Here is a 21,079-nt window from a genome sequence, read left to right on the forward strand (position 1 = left end):
GTCTTTGTACTCCAACGTACCAAGCTGCAAATCATTCCTAAATGTGGTGATTTCGGTGACATTTCCAAAAATCACCTCAAAATTTCTACCCTGCAGCATCGTATTACCCACATACTTTTAGGTATCAAGAGAAATCACCCCAAATATGAAAGCTTAGGGTCCTCTGAACAGTTTCATGCCCAATATGTATAGGTGTACCCAAGCACGTGGCATATAGGGGCCCCAAAAGAAGACCACCATATTGTCTGCCATTTCAGATACTGCAAAATCAAGACATTTACATTGTTTGGGGGGGGGGGGGGCAAAAGTAGAAAAGGGTAAATTCACCCCAGAAAACCATATATTTTCGGAAAGTACACATTCCCACGAATCTAAATTGGGTATGCATGTCTTTGTACTACAAAGTACCAAGCTGCAAATCATTCCTAAATGTGGTGATTTTGGTGACATTTCCAAAAATCACCTCAAAATTTCTACCATGCAGCATCGTATTACCCACATACTTTTAGGTATCAAGAGAAATCACCCCAAATATGAAAGCCTAGGGTCCTCTGAACAGTTTGATGCCCAATATGTATAGGTGTACCCAAGCACGTGGCATATAGGGGCCCCAAAAGGAAGACCCCCATATGGTCTGTCATTTCAGATACTGCAAAATCAAGACATTTACATCGTTTTGGGGGGGGCAAAAGTAGAAAAGGGTAAATTCACCCCAGAAAACCATATATTTTCGGAAAGTACACATTCCCACGAATCTAAATTGGGTATGCATGTCTTTGTACTACAAAGTACCAAGCTGCAAATCATTCCTAAATGTGGTGATTTCGGTGACATTTCCAAAAATCACCTCAAAATTTCTACCCTGCAGCATCGTATTACCCACATACTTTTAGGTATCAAGAGAAATCACCCCAAATATGAAAGCTTAGGGTCCTCTGAACAGTTTGATGCCCAATATGTATAGGTGTACCTAAGCATGTGGCATATAGGGGCCCCAAAAGAAGACCCCCATATGGTCTGTCATTTCAGATACTGCAAAATCAACACATTTATATTGTTTTGAGGGGGGCAAATGTAGAAAAAAGTAAGTTCACCCCAGAAAACCATATATTTTTGGAAAGTACACATTCCCACAAACCCAAATTGGGTATACATGTCCTTGTACTCCAAAGTACCAAGTCGCAAGTCTTTCCTAAATTTGGCGATAAAAGCAACGGTTTTTACATTTTTGAAAATCGCCTAAAAATATTGCAATTGGCCACATTTATCTCACCCAATTTCTTGCATACAATTGTAAAATAACATAAATATTGATGCCAAGGGACGACTGAACAGTTTGATGCCCAATATGCATAGATACACCAAGGCAGCTGGCATGTGCAGACCCCAAATAAAAATAGTGCATATGAGTTTTCTCCGCTGCCGATTCGCCTTCTGTGAACATAGACCATTGACTTCATATTATGTGCCTCAAGACCCTCCTTACAGCAAAGACCCCCCAAAACCATATGTTTTTGGAAAGTACACATTCTGACGAATCCAACAAAGATAAAGATGTCTTTCTACACCAAACTACGAAACTGCAAAGCTTTTCTAAACTTAGAGGTTTTTACAACATTTCTGAAAATTGCCTAAAAATGCTGCAGTTTGCCGCATTTTTCGCACACAATGTTTTACGTACAAAGAAAAATCACCCTAAATATGGACGTCAGAGGTCTGATGAATAGCTTGATGCCCAATATGCATAGATTTACCAAAGTATGTGGTGTGTACGGACCCCAAATGAAAAACATGCATATGAATTTTCACACTAGCCAACTAAGCTGCTGAAAACAGTACCCCAACTTTGCGTTATGTGTTGTAAGACCCCCAAACTGTAAAAAGCCCCCAGAACAGCATACATTTTTGGAAAGTACATATTCTGACGGATCAAACAAAGTAAAATCTATCATTCTATACCAAAGCACCAAACAGCAAAACTATACTAAAGATACATAAGGAAAAATAATGCAGGGATAAAATTGCAATAAAACCACAAAAATTTGGTAAATCTATGAAATAACAAAATTACTGATCCAACAGCATAATTAGTGGCCAAAATCGATTACCCAATAGTCATGCTGCCAAAACAAATGGTTTTTAGGGGTAAAAAAACACAAATTAGTAAAATGAAAAAGTAAAAAAAAAAAAATCCCTCTTTGTGAGTTTTTTGTGTATACATGTGTATACACTTCTAAAAGTGGTGTGACAGTGTGTATATAAGTGTGAAATAAGTGCAAATAAGTGTACATAACTTTCCAAAAAAAATTTAAAAAAAAAAATCTTTACTAAAATGATTGTGTAACTGTGTACAGATCTATACAATGTAGTGTAGTGTGTATGTAGTGTTTGTGTAGTGTGTAATTTAGCAAATAAAGTCCACTTACCATTGCTGGAGCAGGGGAGAGAGTCTAATCCTCTTTCAGCAGCGTGTGTGCTGAGTCACTGCAGTCAGGAAGTGCGTGGGCGTCGCCAGAGCAGCAGAGAGCAGAAGGAAGACGGAGGAGCTGGTAAGTTGCTTCTTTTTCCGATTTTAGGTCGATCCTGCAACAATCCTGTTGCAGGACCGACATGACAGCCCCCCAGCCTTGTTGCCCAGGGGGCTGTCAGCACTGCTAAGTCTCTGCAGAGGCGGCTAAAGCCGCTGATGCAGAGTACAGCATGTTAAACTGCAAGAACGTACAATGTACGTGCTTGGCAGTTAAAGCCCTTGCCTGCCAGAACGTACAGCGTACGTGCTTGGCAGGCAAAGGGTTAAACCCTTGTTGAATCTTAATCCTTCGGTATGGGAATTCATAATTATAGCAAGGAGAGAGGAGCCATTTTGTGTACACTGTAATCGAGGCAAGCCTTGCATTATCTCAAAATCTTGTTTGTGCACCAGAATGAGGAACCTGATGTCCATCCCCATGCACTGGTTATGTAATTAAATGGTAAAGAGAGAGCAAATGTGGGGAGTGCAGTCACAGCTAGTAAGTGCTGTTTGGAAAGTTAAAGTAATTTCCTGCTCCACCTCTATGGCTAAGGCATAGAGGCACAGCTAAGATTTTTTTAAATGAGTTTACAACAGCTATGAATGCATTAAAGAAAGAATTAGGACTTTTTTACAGCTTTTTATGTCTGAGTGACAGGTCCACTTTAAAGGTTTCTTTGAGTTGTTCCCATGCAGTGTCAGTGTTGCTGTTGTAGCGCTATAGTAAACTGCTTTGTATTTAGCAGTTATAGCTACTTTCCTTTGAAGGCTGATACCAGAGGTGAGCTCTCTTTCTCAGGGGCAAGCCCTCGCAGCGCGGTGGAGGCAGGGTGTAGTGTAACTGTAACTATGTGCAAAAGCATAATGATGGGCGCCAGTAGTTCTTTAACAGTTGAACATAGAACTGTATTTATTAAACAATAGCACATAGATCATTCAGCACATTGATCCACAATTGAGCATAGAATAACACAGCAGCATAAAGGAAGCATATACTCACAGCACGTATAGGCTGAATCCCTACAGGCTAGGGAATACACAGCAGAGAGTAAGTTGGCAGCGAGTGAGGGGTATTGCCCAGTTTTCAGGATATCTTCTAGTGGCAGACTAGGGGAATTCCTATCATCCCTAATCTCAACACTTTAGTCCTTACTCCGGGTCAGTAAATTGAAACATTTACTGACCAAAGCAAGGCTTGATTAGTAAAATTAACATGCTTCAGTTATTGCCATTTCAAGAGCAATAGGATTTGAAAATCATTGACGAAACATGGTTGGATGAGTTACATGACTGGTCTGTAAATATAGAAGCCTATGCCGTGTTAGGGAGGGTATTTGTCAGCATATGATACCTAAAATGTACTAGAAAGTATAAAACAGTATTCAGAATCAATTTGTATATTAAAGATGTGTTAGAGTTAGATAATAGCAATCAGTATTTTTTTAATTTTTTAAATGTACATTCTGTCATGTGGAACAACCCGAAATGAGAAGTCAAAATTATGAAATAGACTGGGGTTTAAAAAAGATCAGGAAGTACAAGATATGGCATAAAAGATTTATCACAATTTAGTCCAATATGTTACAACAATGTCAGTCATGTCAAGGGTAAAATAAAACAGTCATATCTATAAGACAAATGCATGAATATAAAGAAAAAGTAAGTATAGTTTCCAAGGCAAACAAAAGCATAAATCCAGGCAAGATGAATTAGTTAAAGAAAGCCAAGTAACCAACCAAAACCAATATTGGGTAAGTCAAAAGCTTCATGACTGAGATTATATGAGTAGGTATTCATAGAAAGACAATGAAAGACAATGAGCTGCACTTGCTGCTTAAAGTATTGCTCCTTAAAGCAGAATGATGTAGAATAGACCCAAATAGACTGCAGACTACCAGCATAGTTTACAGGATAGACCGCTAGAAAACACTGGCCATAAAATTCAAATCCTTCATAGCATAGAAATGCAACTTTAGCTGAATAGCAAAGTTATATGCTATGATATATTGAGTATGAGTGACACAGTGATGTAAAAATATGCTGATGTATATGTATTTGTGATGTATTTAGACTTGCCAAGACATTAAATACAGTTCAACATAAACTTTATCTAATTAAAATAAAGTCTGTTTGTCTTGAGCATTCTATTTGATCCTGGTGAGAGAAGTGTAAGATCATGTACAGAGTTGTTTTGTCATTGGTACATCTACTTGAACTAGATTTCTCAGCAGCAGGGTTTTTATGCAGCATGATTTTAATATATATGATCAAGTTACAAACAAATCAGAGTGCTAGATTAAACTCATTGTAAATACATATAACGAACATTAAGTACAAGAGCAGTACCAGAGCAGATATACTATTAATGGAACTAAATTAGTTGAATCCTTGATGGAGAAGGACCTACGATTACTATACATGTGCATAGTACCAATATATTGTCTGGTATTTTATTAGTATAGAAATGTGGGAGGAGTTTTATTTACAATGTCTGTTTTTTTTTCTACCCTCTACACACTTTTTCACACACACTTGAAAAAGGGCCAGTGTGTCCAAAACATGTCGTGTGGTAACACAATAAAAAGTCAACCTGCCATTGTGCTTCACAACAGATTGTTTCTGCTGGTAAGACAAGCAAATGTTTTTAGATTTAATAAATTGCCACTTTAAGATTAAAAGCTTTTGAAAAAGAACAGGTTTCAACAAGACTATTTTAACAAAAATAAGTATCACATGTATTATATTTTACTGGTGCACTTACCCTTTTCAGTATTCTGAATTTGATCAGATGGTCACTTAGTCCATTCCCCATAGATTTTATGTTATGAAAGGAGAAGGGAATAGCAAACGAAACAGCATAATATTTAAAAGGTCAAGGAATTATACTTTTTCAATTTGTTACACATTTTTGAGAAACACAAATGTGTCCCTCAGTTCTGTAGTAATTAGAAATATGTCAAACTTTTTAACCCTAAACAAGAAATGATGAATCACAACTTAAAAAAAGTAGAAAAGAAAGTATTTATTTGTATTTTATCTGTATGTGCTGATGTTTATATCAACACTGCAGATTATTTTGACAATTTATAAATACGTATTCATGAATAGGGATGTAGCGAACGTCGGAAAAAAAGTTCGCGAACATATTCGCGAACTTGCGCAAAAATGCGAGCGGTTCGCGAACGGTTCGCGAACCCCATAGACTTCAATGGGAAGGCGAACTTTAACATCTAGAAAAGACATTTCTGGCCAGAAAAATGATTTTAAAGTTGTTTAAAGGGTGCAACGACCTGGACAGTGGCATGCCAGAGGGGGATCAAGGGCAAAAATGTATCTGAAAAATCTGCCTGTGTGTGCTTGGAAGAGATAGTGTAGGGGGAGAGCTGTTAGTGATTTCAGGGACAGATGATAGTAAGCTTGCTGGCTAGTAATCTGCTTGATACTGCTCTGTATTGGAGGGACAGAAGTCTGCAGGGATTTGAGGGACATTTTAGCTTAGGTAGCTTTGCTGGCTAGTAATCTACTGTTCTCTTTAAACAACTGCCATACGTTGACCTTGTAGGCATTGTTTGCCCAGTTTTTTTGGACGCAGCCACTGAAGCACAGTTGCCAGAAAAAATATGCCATATAAATGCTGAAAATAGTCATTTTTCGCCATACGTTGACCTTGTAGACATTGTTTGCCCAGTTTTTTTGGACGCAGCCACTGAAGCACAGTTGCCAGAAAAATTATGCCATATAAATGCTGAAAATATAAATTTTTTTGGTTGCAGCCACTGAAGCACAGAGGCCAGAAAAATTATGCCATATAAATGCAGAAAATATGCATTTTTTTGGTCGCAGCCTCTGAAGCACAGTTGACAGAAAAATTATGCCATATAAATGCTGAAAATATAAATTTTTTTGGTTGCAGCCACTGAAGCACAGAGGCCAGAAAAATTATGCCATATAAATGCAGAAAATATGCATTTTTTTGGTCGCAGCCACTGAAGCACAGTTGCCAGAAAAAATATGCCATATAAATGCTGAAAATAGTCATTTTTTGCCATATACGTTGAGTCAACGTATGGCAAAAAATGACTATTTTCAGCATTTATATGGCATATTTTTTCTGGCCTCTGTGCTTCAGTGGCTGCGGCCAAAAAAACTGGGCAAACAATGCCTACAAGGTCAACGTCGTTGACCTTGTAGGCATTGTTTGCCCAGTTTTTTTGGCCGCAGCCACTGAAGCACAGAGGCCAGAAAAAATATGCCATATAAATGCTGAAAATAGTCATTTTTTTGGTCGCAGCCACTGAAGCACAGTTGCCAGAAAAATTATGCCATATAAATGCTGAAAATATAAATTTTTTTGGTTGCAGCCACTGAAGCACAGAGGCCAGAAAAATTATGCCATATAAATGCTGAAAATATAAATTTTTTTGGTTGCAGCCACTGAAGCACAGTTGACAGAAAAATTATGCCATATAAATGCTGAAAATATAATTTTTTTTGGTTGCAGCCACTGAAGCACAGAGGCCAGAAAAATTATGCCATATAAATGCAGAAAATATGCATTTTTTTGGTTGCAGCCACTGAAGCACAGAGGCCAGAAAAATTATGCCATATAAATGCAGAAAATATGCATTTTTTTGGACGCAGCCACTGAAGCACAGAGGCCAGAAAAATTATGCCATATAAATGCAGAAAATATGCATTTTTTTGGTTGCAGCCACTGAAGCACAGTTGCCAGAAAAAATATGCCATATAAATGCTGAAAATAGTCATTTTTTGCCATACGTTGACCTTGTAGACATTGTTTGCCCAGTTTTTTTGGTTGCAGCCACTGAAGCACAGAGGCCAGAAAAAATTAAACCAGTAGGGTTTGCACCCTAGTTTGTAACGGTGGCGGAGGGAGGAGGAGGACGCTAAAGGACAGCTGTGTGTGGAGTCATGAGGCTTGAAGAGAAGGACAGCTGCATAGAAGTCAGAACAAGTCTTCCGGCGTGCAGTAACCCTCCGAGATCCACCCCTCATTCATTTTAATAAAGGTCAGGTAATCGACACTTTTGTGACCTAGGCGAGTTCTCTTCTCAGTTACAATCCCTCCTGCTGCACTGAAGGTCCTTTCTGAGAGCACACTTGAGGCTGGGCAAGACAAGAGGTTCATGGCAAATTGTGACAGCTCTGGCCACAGATCAAGCCTGCGCACCCAGTAGTCCAGGGGTTCATCGCTCCTCAGAGTGTCGATATCTGCAGTTAATGCCAGGTAGTCCGCTACCTGCCGGTCGAGGCGTTCTTTGAGGGTGGATCCAGAAGGGTTGTGGCGCTGCCTTGGACAGAAAAACATTTGCATGTCTGACGTTACAGACTGGCCAAAGGGCTTTGTCCTTGCAGGTGTGCTCGTGGCAGGATTACTGGCACCTCTGCCCCTGGAATGTTGATGAGTTCCTGAAGTGACATCACCCTTAAAAGCATTGTACAACATGTTTTGCAGGCTGGTTTGTAAATGCCGCATCTTTTCGGACTTGTGGTATGTTGGTAACATTTCTGACACTTTATGCTTGTACCGAGGGTCTAGTAGCGTTGCGACCCAGTACAGGTCCTTCTCCTTAAGCCTCTTGATACGGGGGTCCTTCAACAGGCATGACAGCATGAAAGACCCCATTCTCACAAGGTTGGATGCAGAGCTATCCATCTCCGCTTCCTCATTATCAAGGACTGCATCATCCACGGTCTCCTCCCCCCAGCCACGTACAAGACCAGGGGTCCCCAAAAGGTCACCACTAGCCCCCTGGGAAGCCTGCTCCTGTTGGTCCTCCTCCTCCTCCTCCACAAAGCCACCTTCCTCCTCTGACTCCACTTCTGGCACCTCTCCCTGCGTTGCAGCAGGTGCCTGGGTTCGTTCTGGTGATTCCGACCAGAAATCGTGCGCTTCCAGCTCCTCGTCACGCTGGTCTACAGCCTCATCTGTCACTCGTCGCACGGCACGCTCCAGGAAGAAAGCGAAGGGTATTAGGTCGCTGATGGTGCCTTCGGTGCGACTGACCATATTTGTCACCTCTTCAAAAGGTCGCATGAGCCTGCAGGCATCGCGCATAAGCACCCAGTAACGGGGGAAAAAAATCCCCAGCTGTGCAGATCCAGTCCTACCACCCAGTTCAAAAAGGTACTCGTTGACGGCCCTTTGTTGTTTGAGCGTTGAATTCCAGCGAGTCTGGCTGTCAGAAATCAAACGCCTGACTGGCATGTTGTAGCGCTGCTGAATGTCAGCAAGGCGTGCCATGGCTGTGTAGGAACGTCTGAAATGGGCCGACACCTTTCTGGACTGGGTGAGAACGTCCTGGAATCCTGGGTACTTGGAGACAAAACGTTGGACTATTAAATTTAACACATGTGCCATGCAGGGCACATGTGTTAAATTGCCTAGTCTCAACGCTGCCAACAGATTGCTTCCATTGTCACACACCACTTTTCCGATCTGCAGTTGGTGTGGGGTCAGCCACCGATCGGCCTGTGACTGCAGAGATGACAGGAGTACAGATCCGGTATGGTTTTTGCTTTCCAGGCACGTCATCCCCAAGACAGCGTGACAACGGCGTACCTGGCACGTCGAATAGCCTAGGGGGAGCTGGGGGTGCACAGGTGTGGAGGAGGAGAAGGAGGACCCAGCAGCAGAGTAAGAAGAAGAAGAAGACGAGGTAGAGAGCGATGGAGGAGTAGAGGTGGTGGCAGAACCGCGTGCAATCCGTGGCGGTGACACCAACTCCACTGTTGTTGTTGAGCTACCCATTCCCTGCTTCCCAGCCATTACCAAGTTCACCCAGTGGGCAGTGTAGGTGACATACCTGCCCTGACCATGCTTGGAGGACCATGCGTCAGTAGTCATATGGACCTTTGGCCCAACACTAAGTGACAGAGATGCGGTAACTTGGCTCTGCACATGTTGGTACAGGTGTGGTATTCCCTTTTTAGAAAAAAAATTGCGGCTGGGTACCTTCCACTGCGGTGTCCCAATTGCTACAAATTTGCGGAAGGCCTCAGAGTCCACCAGCTGGTATGGTAAAAGCTGGCGGGCTAAGAGTGCAGACAAGCCAGCTGTCAGACGCCGGGCAAGGGGGTGACAGTCAGACATTGGCTTCTTACGCTCAAACATGGCCTTCACAGAAACTTGGCTGGTGGCAGATGACTGGGAATGGGAACAGGTGGTCAAGGTGGAAGGCGGAGTGGAGGGTGGTTCAGACGGGTCAAGGAGAGCAGAGGTAGAGCAGTAAGATGCTGGACCAGAAGGAGTGTGGCTTTTAGTTTGCCTGTTGCCTTTGAGGTGTTGCTCCCAAAGTGCTTTGTGCTTGCCGCTCATGTGCCTTCGCATAGAAGTTGTACCTATGTGGCTGTTGGGCTTACCAAGGCTCAGTTTCTGACTGCACTCATTGCAAATTACAATGCTTTTGTCAGAGGCACACACATTAAAAAAATCCCACACTGCTGACTTTTTGGAAGTGTGCGATCTGGCGGTAACAGTAGAAGTTGGCGGAGTTGGCGGTATTGGCGGCAATGGCGGGTGCGTTGGCCGGCTGAACACAGGTGCCGATACATGTTGTTGCCCTACTGATCCCTGCGGGCTGTCCTCCCTGCTTCTTCTAAGTCTTATTCTCCTACTGCCTCTCTGACTCTCCGTCTCTCCATCTGAACTACCCTCCTCTTGCTCTCTTCTACTAGGCACCCACAAAACATCAATCTCCTCATCATCATTCTCCTCAGATGCATCAATTTCTTCTGACACATCACAGAAGGAAGCAGCAGCGGGGACCTCCTCCTCATCACTCATTATGTCCATCTCTATCGTGTTCTCTGCCAGAATTAAATCTGGTGTAAGGTCCTCATCTCCTTCATCTTCTTCTGGCAATAATGGTTGCGCATTACTCAGTTCAAGAAACTCATTGGAAAATAACTCCTCTGACCTCAGTGAAGAAGGGGCACCGGTGGTGGAGGAAGTGTTACGTGGGGTGGCCATAGCAGTGGAGGATGAGGAGGATGTTGTGGTAAAGTTAGAAACGGTAGAGGATGGGGTGTGCTGTGTAAGCCAGTCAACTACCTCTTCAGCATTTTGGGAGTTCAGGGTCATTGGCTTTTTAAAACTGGGCAATTTGCTAGGGCCACAGGATTGCATAGCAGCACGGCCCCTAGCACGGCCTCTGCGTGGCGGCCTGCCTTTGCCTGGCATTATTTTTAAAAAAACAACAACAACAACAAAAACTCAGTTGGTTTTTCTGGAAACGATAATACACACAGCTAGATGGCGGGTTGAAGAAAACACTGTGCAAATAATGCCTACAAGGTCAACGTATACACTACTACAGCGGTGGATACGGATTACGTAAAATATATGAATGCTGCTTGAAAAAAAGTAACTCAAGTGGTTTTTCTAGAGACGATAATATTATCAATATTTAGACAAAATGTGAACAAGCTCACACAGCTCGATGGCGGGTTGAAGAAAACACTGTGCAAATAATGCCTACAAGGTCAACGTATACACTACTACAGCGGTGGATACGGATTACGTAAAATATATGAATGCTGCTTGAAAAAAAGTAACTCAAGTGGTTTTTCTAGAGACGATAATATTATCAATATTTAGACAAAATGTGAACAAGCTCACACAGCTCGATGGCGGGTTGAAGAAAACAGTGTGCAAATAATGCCTACAAGGTCAACGTATACACTACTACAGCGGTGGATACGGATTACGTAAAATATATGAATGCTGCTTGAAAAAAAGTAACTCAAGTGGTTTTTCTAGAGACGATAATATTATCAATATTTAGACAAAATGTGAACAAGCTCACACAGCTCGATGGCGGGTTGAAGAAAACAGTGTGCAAATAATGCCTACAAGGCCAACGTATACACTACTACAGCGGTGGATACGGATTACGTAAAATATATGAATGCTGCTTGAAAAAAAGTAACTCAAGTGGTTTTTCTAGAGACGATAATATTATCAATATTTAGACAAAATGTGAACAAGCTCACACAGCTCGATGGCGGGTTGAAGAAAACAGTGTGCAAATAATGCCTACAAGGTCAACGTATACACTACTACAGCGGTGGATACGGATTACGTAAAATATATGAATGCTGCTTGAAAAAAGTGACTCCGGTGTTTTTTCTGGAGACGGTAATATTATGGATATTTAGACAGAATGTGAACAAGGTCACACAGCTCGATGGCGGGTTGAAGAAAACAGTGTGCAAATAATGCCTACAAGGCCAACGTATACACTACTACAGCGGTGGATACGGATTACGTAAAATATATGAATGCTGCTTGAAAAAAGTGACTCCGGTGTTTTTTCTGGAGACGGTAATATTATGGATATTTAGACAGAATGTGAACAAGGTCACACAGCTCGATGGCGGGTTGAAGAAAACAGTGTGCAAATAATGCCTACAAGGCCAACGTATACACTACTACAGCGGTGGATACGGATTACGTAAAATATATGAATGCTGCTTGAAAAAAGTGACTCCGGTGTTTTTTCTGGAGACGGTAATATTATGGATATTTAGACAGAATGTGAACAAGGTCACACAGCTCGATGGCGGGTTGAAGAAAACAGTGTGCAAATAATGCCTACAAGGCCAACGTATACACTACTACAGCGGTGGATACGGATTACGTAAAATATATTATGGCTGCTTGAAAAAAGTGACTCCGGTGTTTTTTCTGGAGACGGTAATATTATGGATATTTAGACAGAATGTGAACAAGGTCACACAGCTCGATGGCGGGTTGAAGAAAACAGTGTGCAAATAATGCCTACAAGGCCAACGTATACACTACTACAGCGGTGGATACGGATTACGTAAAATATATTATGGCTGCTTGAAAAAAGTGACTCCGGTGTTTTTTCTGGAGACGGTAATATTATGGATATTTAGACAGAATGTGAACAAGGTCACACAGCTCGATGGCGGGTTGAAGAAAACAGTGTGCAAATAATGCCTACAGGGCAAATAATGCCTAAAAGGTCAACTTATACACTACTACAGCGGTAGTAAAATAAAAAAAAGTAAAATAAAAAAAAAATGAATATTAAAAAAAAAAATTAAAGTTGGTGCTGCTGAACTACTAGGAGCAGCAGATTAGCACACCAGTCCCACTCCCCAACACTGCTAGACTAATAGCACTGGGCTCTTATAGTAGTAGTAGTAGTAGTAGTAGTAAAACAACAAAAAAATAAATAAAAGCAGTCCTTACAAGGACTACTGTTATTGCAGCAGTCAGCAGATGAGATCAGAAGCAGGACAGCTGCCCACTGCAGCTACATACAGAGCACTGCAGTAGAAGGTAGATTACTAGCCAGCAAAGCTACCTAAGCTTAAATGTCCCTCAAACCCCTGCAGACTTCTGTCCCTCCAATAACAGAGCAGTATCAAAACGATTACTAGCCAGCAAACTTTCAACTGTCCCTGAAATCACTAACAGGCAGCAGCTCTCTCCCTACACTATCTCTTCAGCACACACAGGCAGAGTGAAAAAACGCTGCAGGGCTTCGGTTTTTATAGGGAAGGGGAGTGGTCCAGGGGAGAGCTTCCTGATTGGCTGCCATGTACCTGTTGGTCTGGGGTGAGAGGGCAAAAAAAAGCGCCAACAATGGCGAACGTCGCGCGACGTTCGCGAACTTCCGGCGAGCGCGAACACCCGATGTTCGCGCGAACAAGTTCGCCGGCGAACAGTTCGCGACATCTCTATTCATGAACAGAAAGAAAGAAAATATATTTAGTTTTAATATTTATTTTGATGTTTATCATTACAAACACTTACAAATACATATATGAGCATGCATTATAACAAGTTAAGAAAACAAGTAAATGGAAAATTAAATCAAACTTTAAAATTATAGTCCGAAAAAAGAATTCTTTAGGTCAAATTCAGAAAGTTTGTCAGATGCAGGCATTTTAGGGGGAAATTAGCATTGGAGCAATGCAGAACACCTGTGATAGACAGATGGTTATGCCGAATGACAGTTGCTTCTGCATTCATTTAAAAAGTACCAGCAAGAATTGTGGAATGTTGTATATTTATTGACTTGAGAATTAAGAAAAAAGTAATAATAGGGAGGACTTTCTTCAATCAACAAACTTATTTAAATAATCTTTATTATACTCAATGTGTCTATGCTTTCATCACTAATTTATCAATCTATCTCTAAGGAGAATTTTTGGGTGGCATGCACAATGTAACATACACCTGAAAACACTCTATAATGTATTTATTGGATAGAGGGTAGAATATGGGTTGGTGGACACTGCACAAAATGTTGTAAAACAGGGTGAAGTAACATGAGCTGTGAGAGTTAGCCAGTGTAGAAGTTCTAACCCTGTATATTAATAAAACATGCCCATTATAATCAGGCCTGGACTGAGAATTAAAGGAGACCCTGGCATTTTAGGTACACAGAGGCCTAAACAGCCCCCCCACCAGCCCAATAAATAGTGACTGTCCACAGATTGCCAGTCCGGGCGTGATTATAAGATGTAGTTAGGCATGGAGAGTGGCCAGTTTGGCAAAAATAAAAGTAGCAAAGTTTTTGAGCTCCAGAGGTGACATGGTAGAACACTACAGCAATCGAGATCTCCACACAATAAAACTTAAACTAGAGACAGTATCTGCAACACTCTGCAATTGACCAATTTAGTATGGAAAGGTCTGTACAATGTTAACAATCAAATTGCAGGTACTATCCAATATTTAGGAACTTCACACTAAAATGTAGTAGTATATTACAAAGACTATGGCAGACACAAGAGCAAGAGATGAGGGAATGTGCTACAGTCCATAAAAAAAGCTACAGGGCAACCCTTTTGAAATAAAAAAATAACAAAAGTGGTAAAAAGGTGATACCTTTATTGGCTGACCAACAAAAAAGAATATCAATCTATGTGTAAGGTGTCAAAGTCATTTATGAGGGGATCTGCAAGAGACAAGGAGATAAGGTAGAAGATAATGTGGGTCAAAGAGGCTGAGTATAAATTAGGGCTGAATTATTGGAGTGTAGAATCAAAGGAATTCCATATGATCTTTTAGTCCATATCCAGACATGTTGGTATTTCTGACCTGTTGCAGTCCTTTCTTAGTCCACATAATTAGCCATAAATCCAAGGCCCAGGTGTAGTCCATTCTTCAGAGAATTGAACGTTTCTATTAATTTGTATTTCCACACTTTTCTTTCATTACTTGTTTTAAAATTGCCCTTAAGAACCAAAATTCTTAAATCCTTTATGGAGTGATGAGGGCTATTGAAATTATTTATTATTGGTGTGTCCAGTTTTTTATTGGTTATAGTGAATCAGTGGTGTATATTTCTCTTTCTCAGGCTTTGCCCAGTCTCTCCTATATATAGTCCCCCTGTTATGCATTTAGTGCATTGTACAATCACATCTGATTGATTTGGTACCAGAGAATTCCAAAACAGGCAACTTCTATATGCTTCCTAAAATCCACAAAGAAGGTAACCCTGGATGACCTATAATATCTGGAACTGGCATTCTGACAGAGGGCATATCAGGATGGGTTGAGCAGATCTTAAAACCTGTTGTAAAGGGCATAATAAGCTATTTACAAGATACAACTGATCTGCTAAACAAACTTGCAGGCATAGGACCACTTCCAGAGGGTACCATTGGCAACAATGGATGTGGAATCATTATATACAAACATTCCACACAAGGATGGTATAGATGCCTGCAAAACAATTCTGGAACAGAAACAGGGATGATCTACCATCCCAAGCAGTTGTACAACTGATTCAGTTTACATTAACACACAACTGCTTCTTTTTCGGCCAGGAAGTATTTCTGCAATGGATGGGAACCAGTATGGGTACACACTTTGCACCCGAGTATGCCAACCTCTTTATGGCAAAACTATAAGAGGACTTCCTCTCCACCTGCAACACCAAGCCTTTGACATACCTCCGCTATATAGATGATGTATTCATAATATGGACAGATACTGAACAAGAACTTATTCAGTTTCACAAACAGTTTCAAGACATTGATCCAACTATCAGTTTGAAAATAAGCTACTCTCCCACTCACATTCACTTTCTGGACACAACCATTCACATCAGGGAAAATACTATTCAAACCACCATATATCGAAAGCCAACGGACACACCATCATATCTGTATGACAGCTTGCACCCTGACCAAACTAAACACGCAATAATCTACAGCCAGGCTTTACGATACAATTGTATATGTTCTGACATCGCTGAAAGGAACCAGCACCTCAATACACTCAAAGCAGACTTCATCATTCAGACAGTCTCCCATGCTGTATTCCTCTAATGTGTCCGGAACTGGTATTTTATGTGGGCAGGTTTTGCATTGTTTTTTGCCACATGGATATGTTCCATTTTTAGTGGGGTGCAATAAGGCACTTCTTGTTATTAGTGACTTTAGGTTGGGAGGCTGTCTGAATTTATACTCAGCCTCTTTGACCCACATTATCTTGTACCTTATCTGCTTGTCTCTTGCAGATCCCCTCGTAAATGACTTTGACACCTTACACATAGATTGATATTCCCTTTTGTTGGTCATTTGAGCTGAATGTTGTATATATACCACAGCTTCATTGTAATCAGCTTAAAAAAAGAACTAAAATGTTCTGAAAGCTTGCTATGATTATATTAGTTAGCCAATAAAGGTATCACCTTTATACCACTTTTGTTATTTTTTTATTTCAAAAGGGTTGCCCTGTAAATTTTTTACTGGCTAACATGGTACAGCAACTTTACCTGCAAGTCCATAAAAAAGGGATGACAAGCAGGTAAACAATTAAAATAAACATATACTGATAACAGATCAAGTAAAAACATTTGCATGGAGTTCCATAAAAAAACTAAAGACATATTGTTATTGTCTTTATTATTTATAAATTATCTTTTTTTTTACTGGACATGCCTGAGACTTATATGTTGGACTCATCAGTGCCAAATCATATAAACACATAAAGCACTGTAAAATGTCCAAGAGATATTCTGGTGAAAATAATTTGTTACCACATGAAAGATTCACTAATGTAAAATTATCACAGAGTGATGTCTTCCAAAACATTGCCATACATTGAGCTCTGTGAAGATCGACCTTCACACAGAAGAAGAAATCAAAGAAATCAATTCATATATATATATATATATATATATATATATATATATATATATATATATATATATATATATATATATATATATATATATATATATATATATATATATATATACAGATATAAATGGTGCAAACTGTATGAAAAGTGCACAATACTGAAGAACCAGCTCAGAAAATCTAAAATTTTTGAGGTACATTTACATTTACATGGGTCATGGAGGCATCTCTCCTATAGAAATTATAATCTAGAGGAGGACCACAAAGATAAAATGGTAAGATAATATCCCTCTGAAATATTGGAAGATTATTTTAAAGGTGTTGCCTAAAATCCTAACAAACAGGTATAAAAAATGTACCTCAGGTCTAAGATAGCCTCTAGTGATAAAGGCAGTCCACCAAAGAACTAGAAGCACATTTGTAATCCAGTTTTCCAAATCCCTGGTGCTGTGGCTGGTTGTGGAAAAATCACTATAAAAGTCACTATACACAGGGCTTTTTCCTAACCAACAAATATGGCTTTATATTGCACCACCTTATCAAAGGAAATAAATGAAAAGATATTTGGGATTTTTTTTATATCAACTAGAACATGACTCATCACATTTTATTTTAACTATTAAGGTGATCCTAAAATAAAATTAGACGATGATCTGAAATACAAAGAATGCAGATGATGTAATAATTGTCACAACAGCCTAGACAACAATACATGAAGAATTAGAAGGTTGCTGTGTATGAAATAAATCCAAGCAAGAGATGAGAGGCAATGCCACCTATATTGGAAAGAGAAATATGTATAAAAATCTTTAAAGAAAACGCAGCATAATAAATTGAAGTGTGTCCATGCTTTCATCTCTGTTTTATCAATATTTCTCCAAGAAGCTTTTTGGCAGCAGTATATGCAATGTAACATAAAAGACCACAAAGAGACCAACATAAAGACCATAGAATCTATCGTATTCATTGGGTATAAGGTAGAATATGTGTTGATCATACTGAATACCAGCAGAAGTAGAATGTATATTTACTTTGGTAACCAAAAATGATGGATGATGTTGTTCTTGCTTTCTCCTCCTTTCCTAGATCCCTAATTGTACTTAAAAGGCTGTAAGATAATGATATACTATGGGGCAGATGTGGGACAACTCTCAAATTCGAATTGTGAATAATGCAAATTCGATATGAATTTTTGAGATTTATAAAACCCTGAATTTGAACACATTACTACCCTTCCTGACATTCAAGCTTTTTTCTGAGAAAAAACTTGATTCAAGTTTAGTCTAATTCAATTCAAATTCAATTCGAGTTTTTAGATCGGTAATATTCTTCAGGTTTTAGATATTCAATTGTTTTATTAAATAACCCCCCAATTGAATTTTGTGTATATTCAGTTATTAGAGTTAAAAAATTTCACATGAATTTGAAATTTAACCTTTGATAAATGTGCCTTCAAGTGTTTGAAATTGTACCATTAGGAAATATAAGTAGAAGATAAGAAGCAAAACCAGAAGTAAAAAATAAAGCAAAATAGAAGTTACCAATGTAACTTGGTTATAATCACCGTACCTGTCCTATCTATCATATAGTCAATGGAACAATGGCTAGCAATTAATCCCTAATAAAAAAAATTGCTCTGCTATCAGTATGCCCTAATTACTATATAGTATACTATATGGGAGTTATTTATTAATGTTCGAGTTTTGTTTTCCATGAACATTTGAGTTTTTAAAGTTGATTTTTTGGTCAACAACTCATGTTAACAGTCTGCATGATATTTGAGGTTTTTTTGGAGGGTTTTGCCCAAAAACTCGAGCGAGTTTTTTCTCACAAAAAAGTCTACTTGTATGAACAACCTACAGTATGTGGACTTAAAATCCAGATTTTAAGAGAAGATACATACATACTCAAAGCACTGGAAAGTTTCTAAACAAATATATGCACATGACAAAATGGAAATGCTATTTTAGTGTCTGAAATAATCAGCAATGTTTATTTTGTCTTTTTGATAGGTATTCATTGAACATCACTCCATGCCGTAAGCTTCTTTCTGAAGTATAAAGAATCACACATAAAATACATATTTGCATAAAAAGCTAATAAATAACAAAATGGAACTTGCAAAACATGCACAATTTTAGACAAAGCTACTTTATACTAGATTTTTACCAAACTAAAAGTATCCCTATCATTGTTCTTTTAAAACATCTGCTAAAACAAATTAATGATGAACAATTCTATTATGCTGGTGTCTGTTGTTTATACAGCTGTACTCCATGATAAACAATAATGGCTTGAATATAGCTTTTGTACCCATTATCAGGAAATTCTGAACACTTCACAAAATTATATTTGCGGTATTTTGAGTTAGAAGCAGAATTACTTAAGCAAACCTCAGGCAATCTCATAAAAAGAACAGCCATGCATACTTCAACTATATATATGTCTATATTCAAAAACAGCTGCCTGTATTGCATTTGGTAGGAAAACCCTTTAATAAAATAACATCAGAGTACACTTTTTCAAAGAATTATAGAATTATTTGACAATAAATTACTCAGTGGTTGAATAATGCAATAGCCATCAAACCCAGAACTCATACAAATGAGCAATAAATATTTTGGTTTACACTTTGTAAAATGCTTAAGCACTATTACTTTTTTTACCGTGGATTTCACAGTGAGTTCTCTGCAACCTTGAAAAATATGTAGATTTTCGCATAGATAAAAAGTGTATGAATTACTTAAAGGACCAGTAACATCAAATTTTTTTTTTCAAAAATTCGTTAGTACATAACGAAAAAATAACACCAACACAAATTAAAATTTAAAATAGCAAAGCCTTTATTAAGAAATAACTTACAGATACTCCACTTCCTGTCCTCTTCAGAAACGGCGAAAAGGCGACCATCCTTCCTGCAGCGCTCGATTTGTCCTCCCTGACAGCGTGTGAAGTGAGGTGAAGAGAGTTGAAGCTGCGGATTAAGACCCTGCGGGACCGACACATGAAGACCTTTCTGCTGTGACACGACTGGGAACTTGTAGAGGAGACGCGCTACGAGATGTAACTCTTTATGCCCTTGAACTTGGTCTGCTTCGTGGGCTCGTCTATGTCACAGCGGAACGGGTAGGGATTCTCCTGCCACTCAGGCCCGTCTGGCCCCTGCACCAGACACAGCTTGTCCCCATCACGCACGAACCCCGTCGCCTCCCCGCCGCTCTTCACGAAGGCCGAGAAGCGGTTGAGGTTGCGGCTGACCGTGGCGGAGCCTTTGCCCGGGGCTTGTGAGGAGGCGATGGAGGCGGAGGTGGAGTAAGGGCCGGGCGGCAGGTCAGAGCGGGTGGATAAGCGGAATCTGCTGCTGCCGGAGCCTTCGTAGTCATGGTAACCGCCCGAGTAACTGCCACACATCGGACCAGCTGGTTCCTCGGCCGCAATGGAGCTACTGTCATCCCATTCGTCGAGTTACATCTCGTACCGACTCCTCCCCAGTCACACGGGGCTGCAGGTTCACCGCCGCTACAAAAACACTTCCACTGGCTCTACGCGCGTCTCCTCTACAAGTTCCCAGTCGTGTCACAGCAGAAAGGTCTTCATGTGTCGGTCCCGCAGGGTCTTGATCCGCAGCTTCAACTCTCTTCACCTCACTTCACACGCTGCCAGGGAGGACAAATCGAGCGCTGCAGGAAGGATGGTCGCCTTTTCGCCGTTTCTGAAGAGGACAGGAAGTGGAGTATCTGTAAGTTATTTCTTAATAAAGGCTTTGCTATTTTAAATTTTAATTTGTGTTGTTGTTATTTTTTCGTTATGTACTAACGAATTTTTGAAAAAAAAAATTTGATGTTACTGGTCCTTTAAAGGGGAGCTGTTATTGAAACAAACATGCACCCAAACTGTAGTTTATGCTGAATAATTCTTTTTCATGAATAGATTTATTGATATTTTTTTGAGATATAAATTATTTATTAGTGTTTCCGTACCTCCACATTATCTGCCTACTGTAAACAGTCAGTCATGCTATTTGTCAATTATGCATTGCAAATTACTGGAACCAAACAGTTGAGCAGTTGAAATCTGGCAGCAGCTCTCAGCATGATTCTTGTTGTTTGCAGGCTGAAGAACTCATGGCCAAGTGTTTTTATAAAGATCATGGAACTCCAAGGTGACTTTTGATATTTGATATTTTAAATTTTATATATTAACCTTTACAATGTATAATCTACAAATATTAATTTATGACCAAATATTAGTTATTAGTTAAAAAATCCATGACTCTCATGTTCAACTTATCAAATTAGGTTCCTTTTTTGCAGTTGCAATGTTCTATCCCTATTATCTTTTTCTAATTCATTACACATATCATAATTTTTTTTTAGATATTCAAACAGATCCTTCACAGTATCTTCACTATTA

The sequence above is a fragment of the Xenopus laevis genome, chromosome 6L (genome assembly GCF_017654675.1).
Source record: "Xenopus laevis strain J_2021 chromosome 6L, Xenopus_laevis_v10.1, whole genome shotgun sequence".
NCBI lineage: Eukaryota > Metazoa > Chordata > Amphibia > Anura > Pipidae > Xenopus > Xenopus laevis.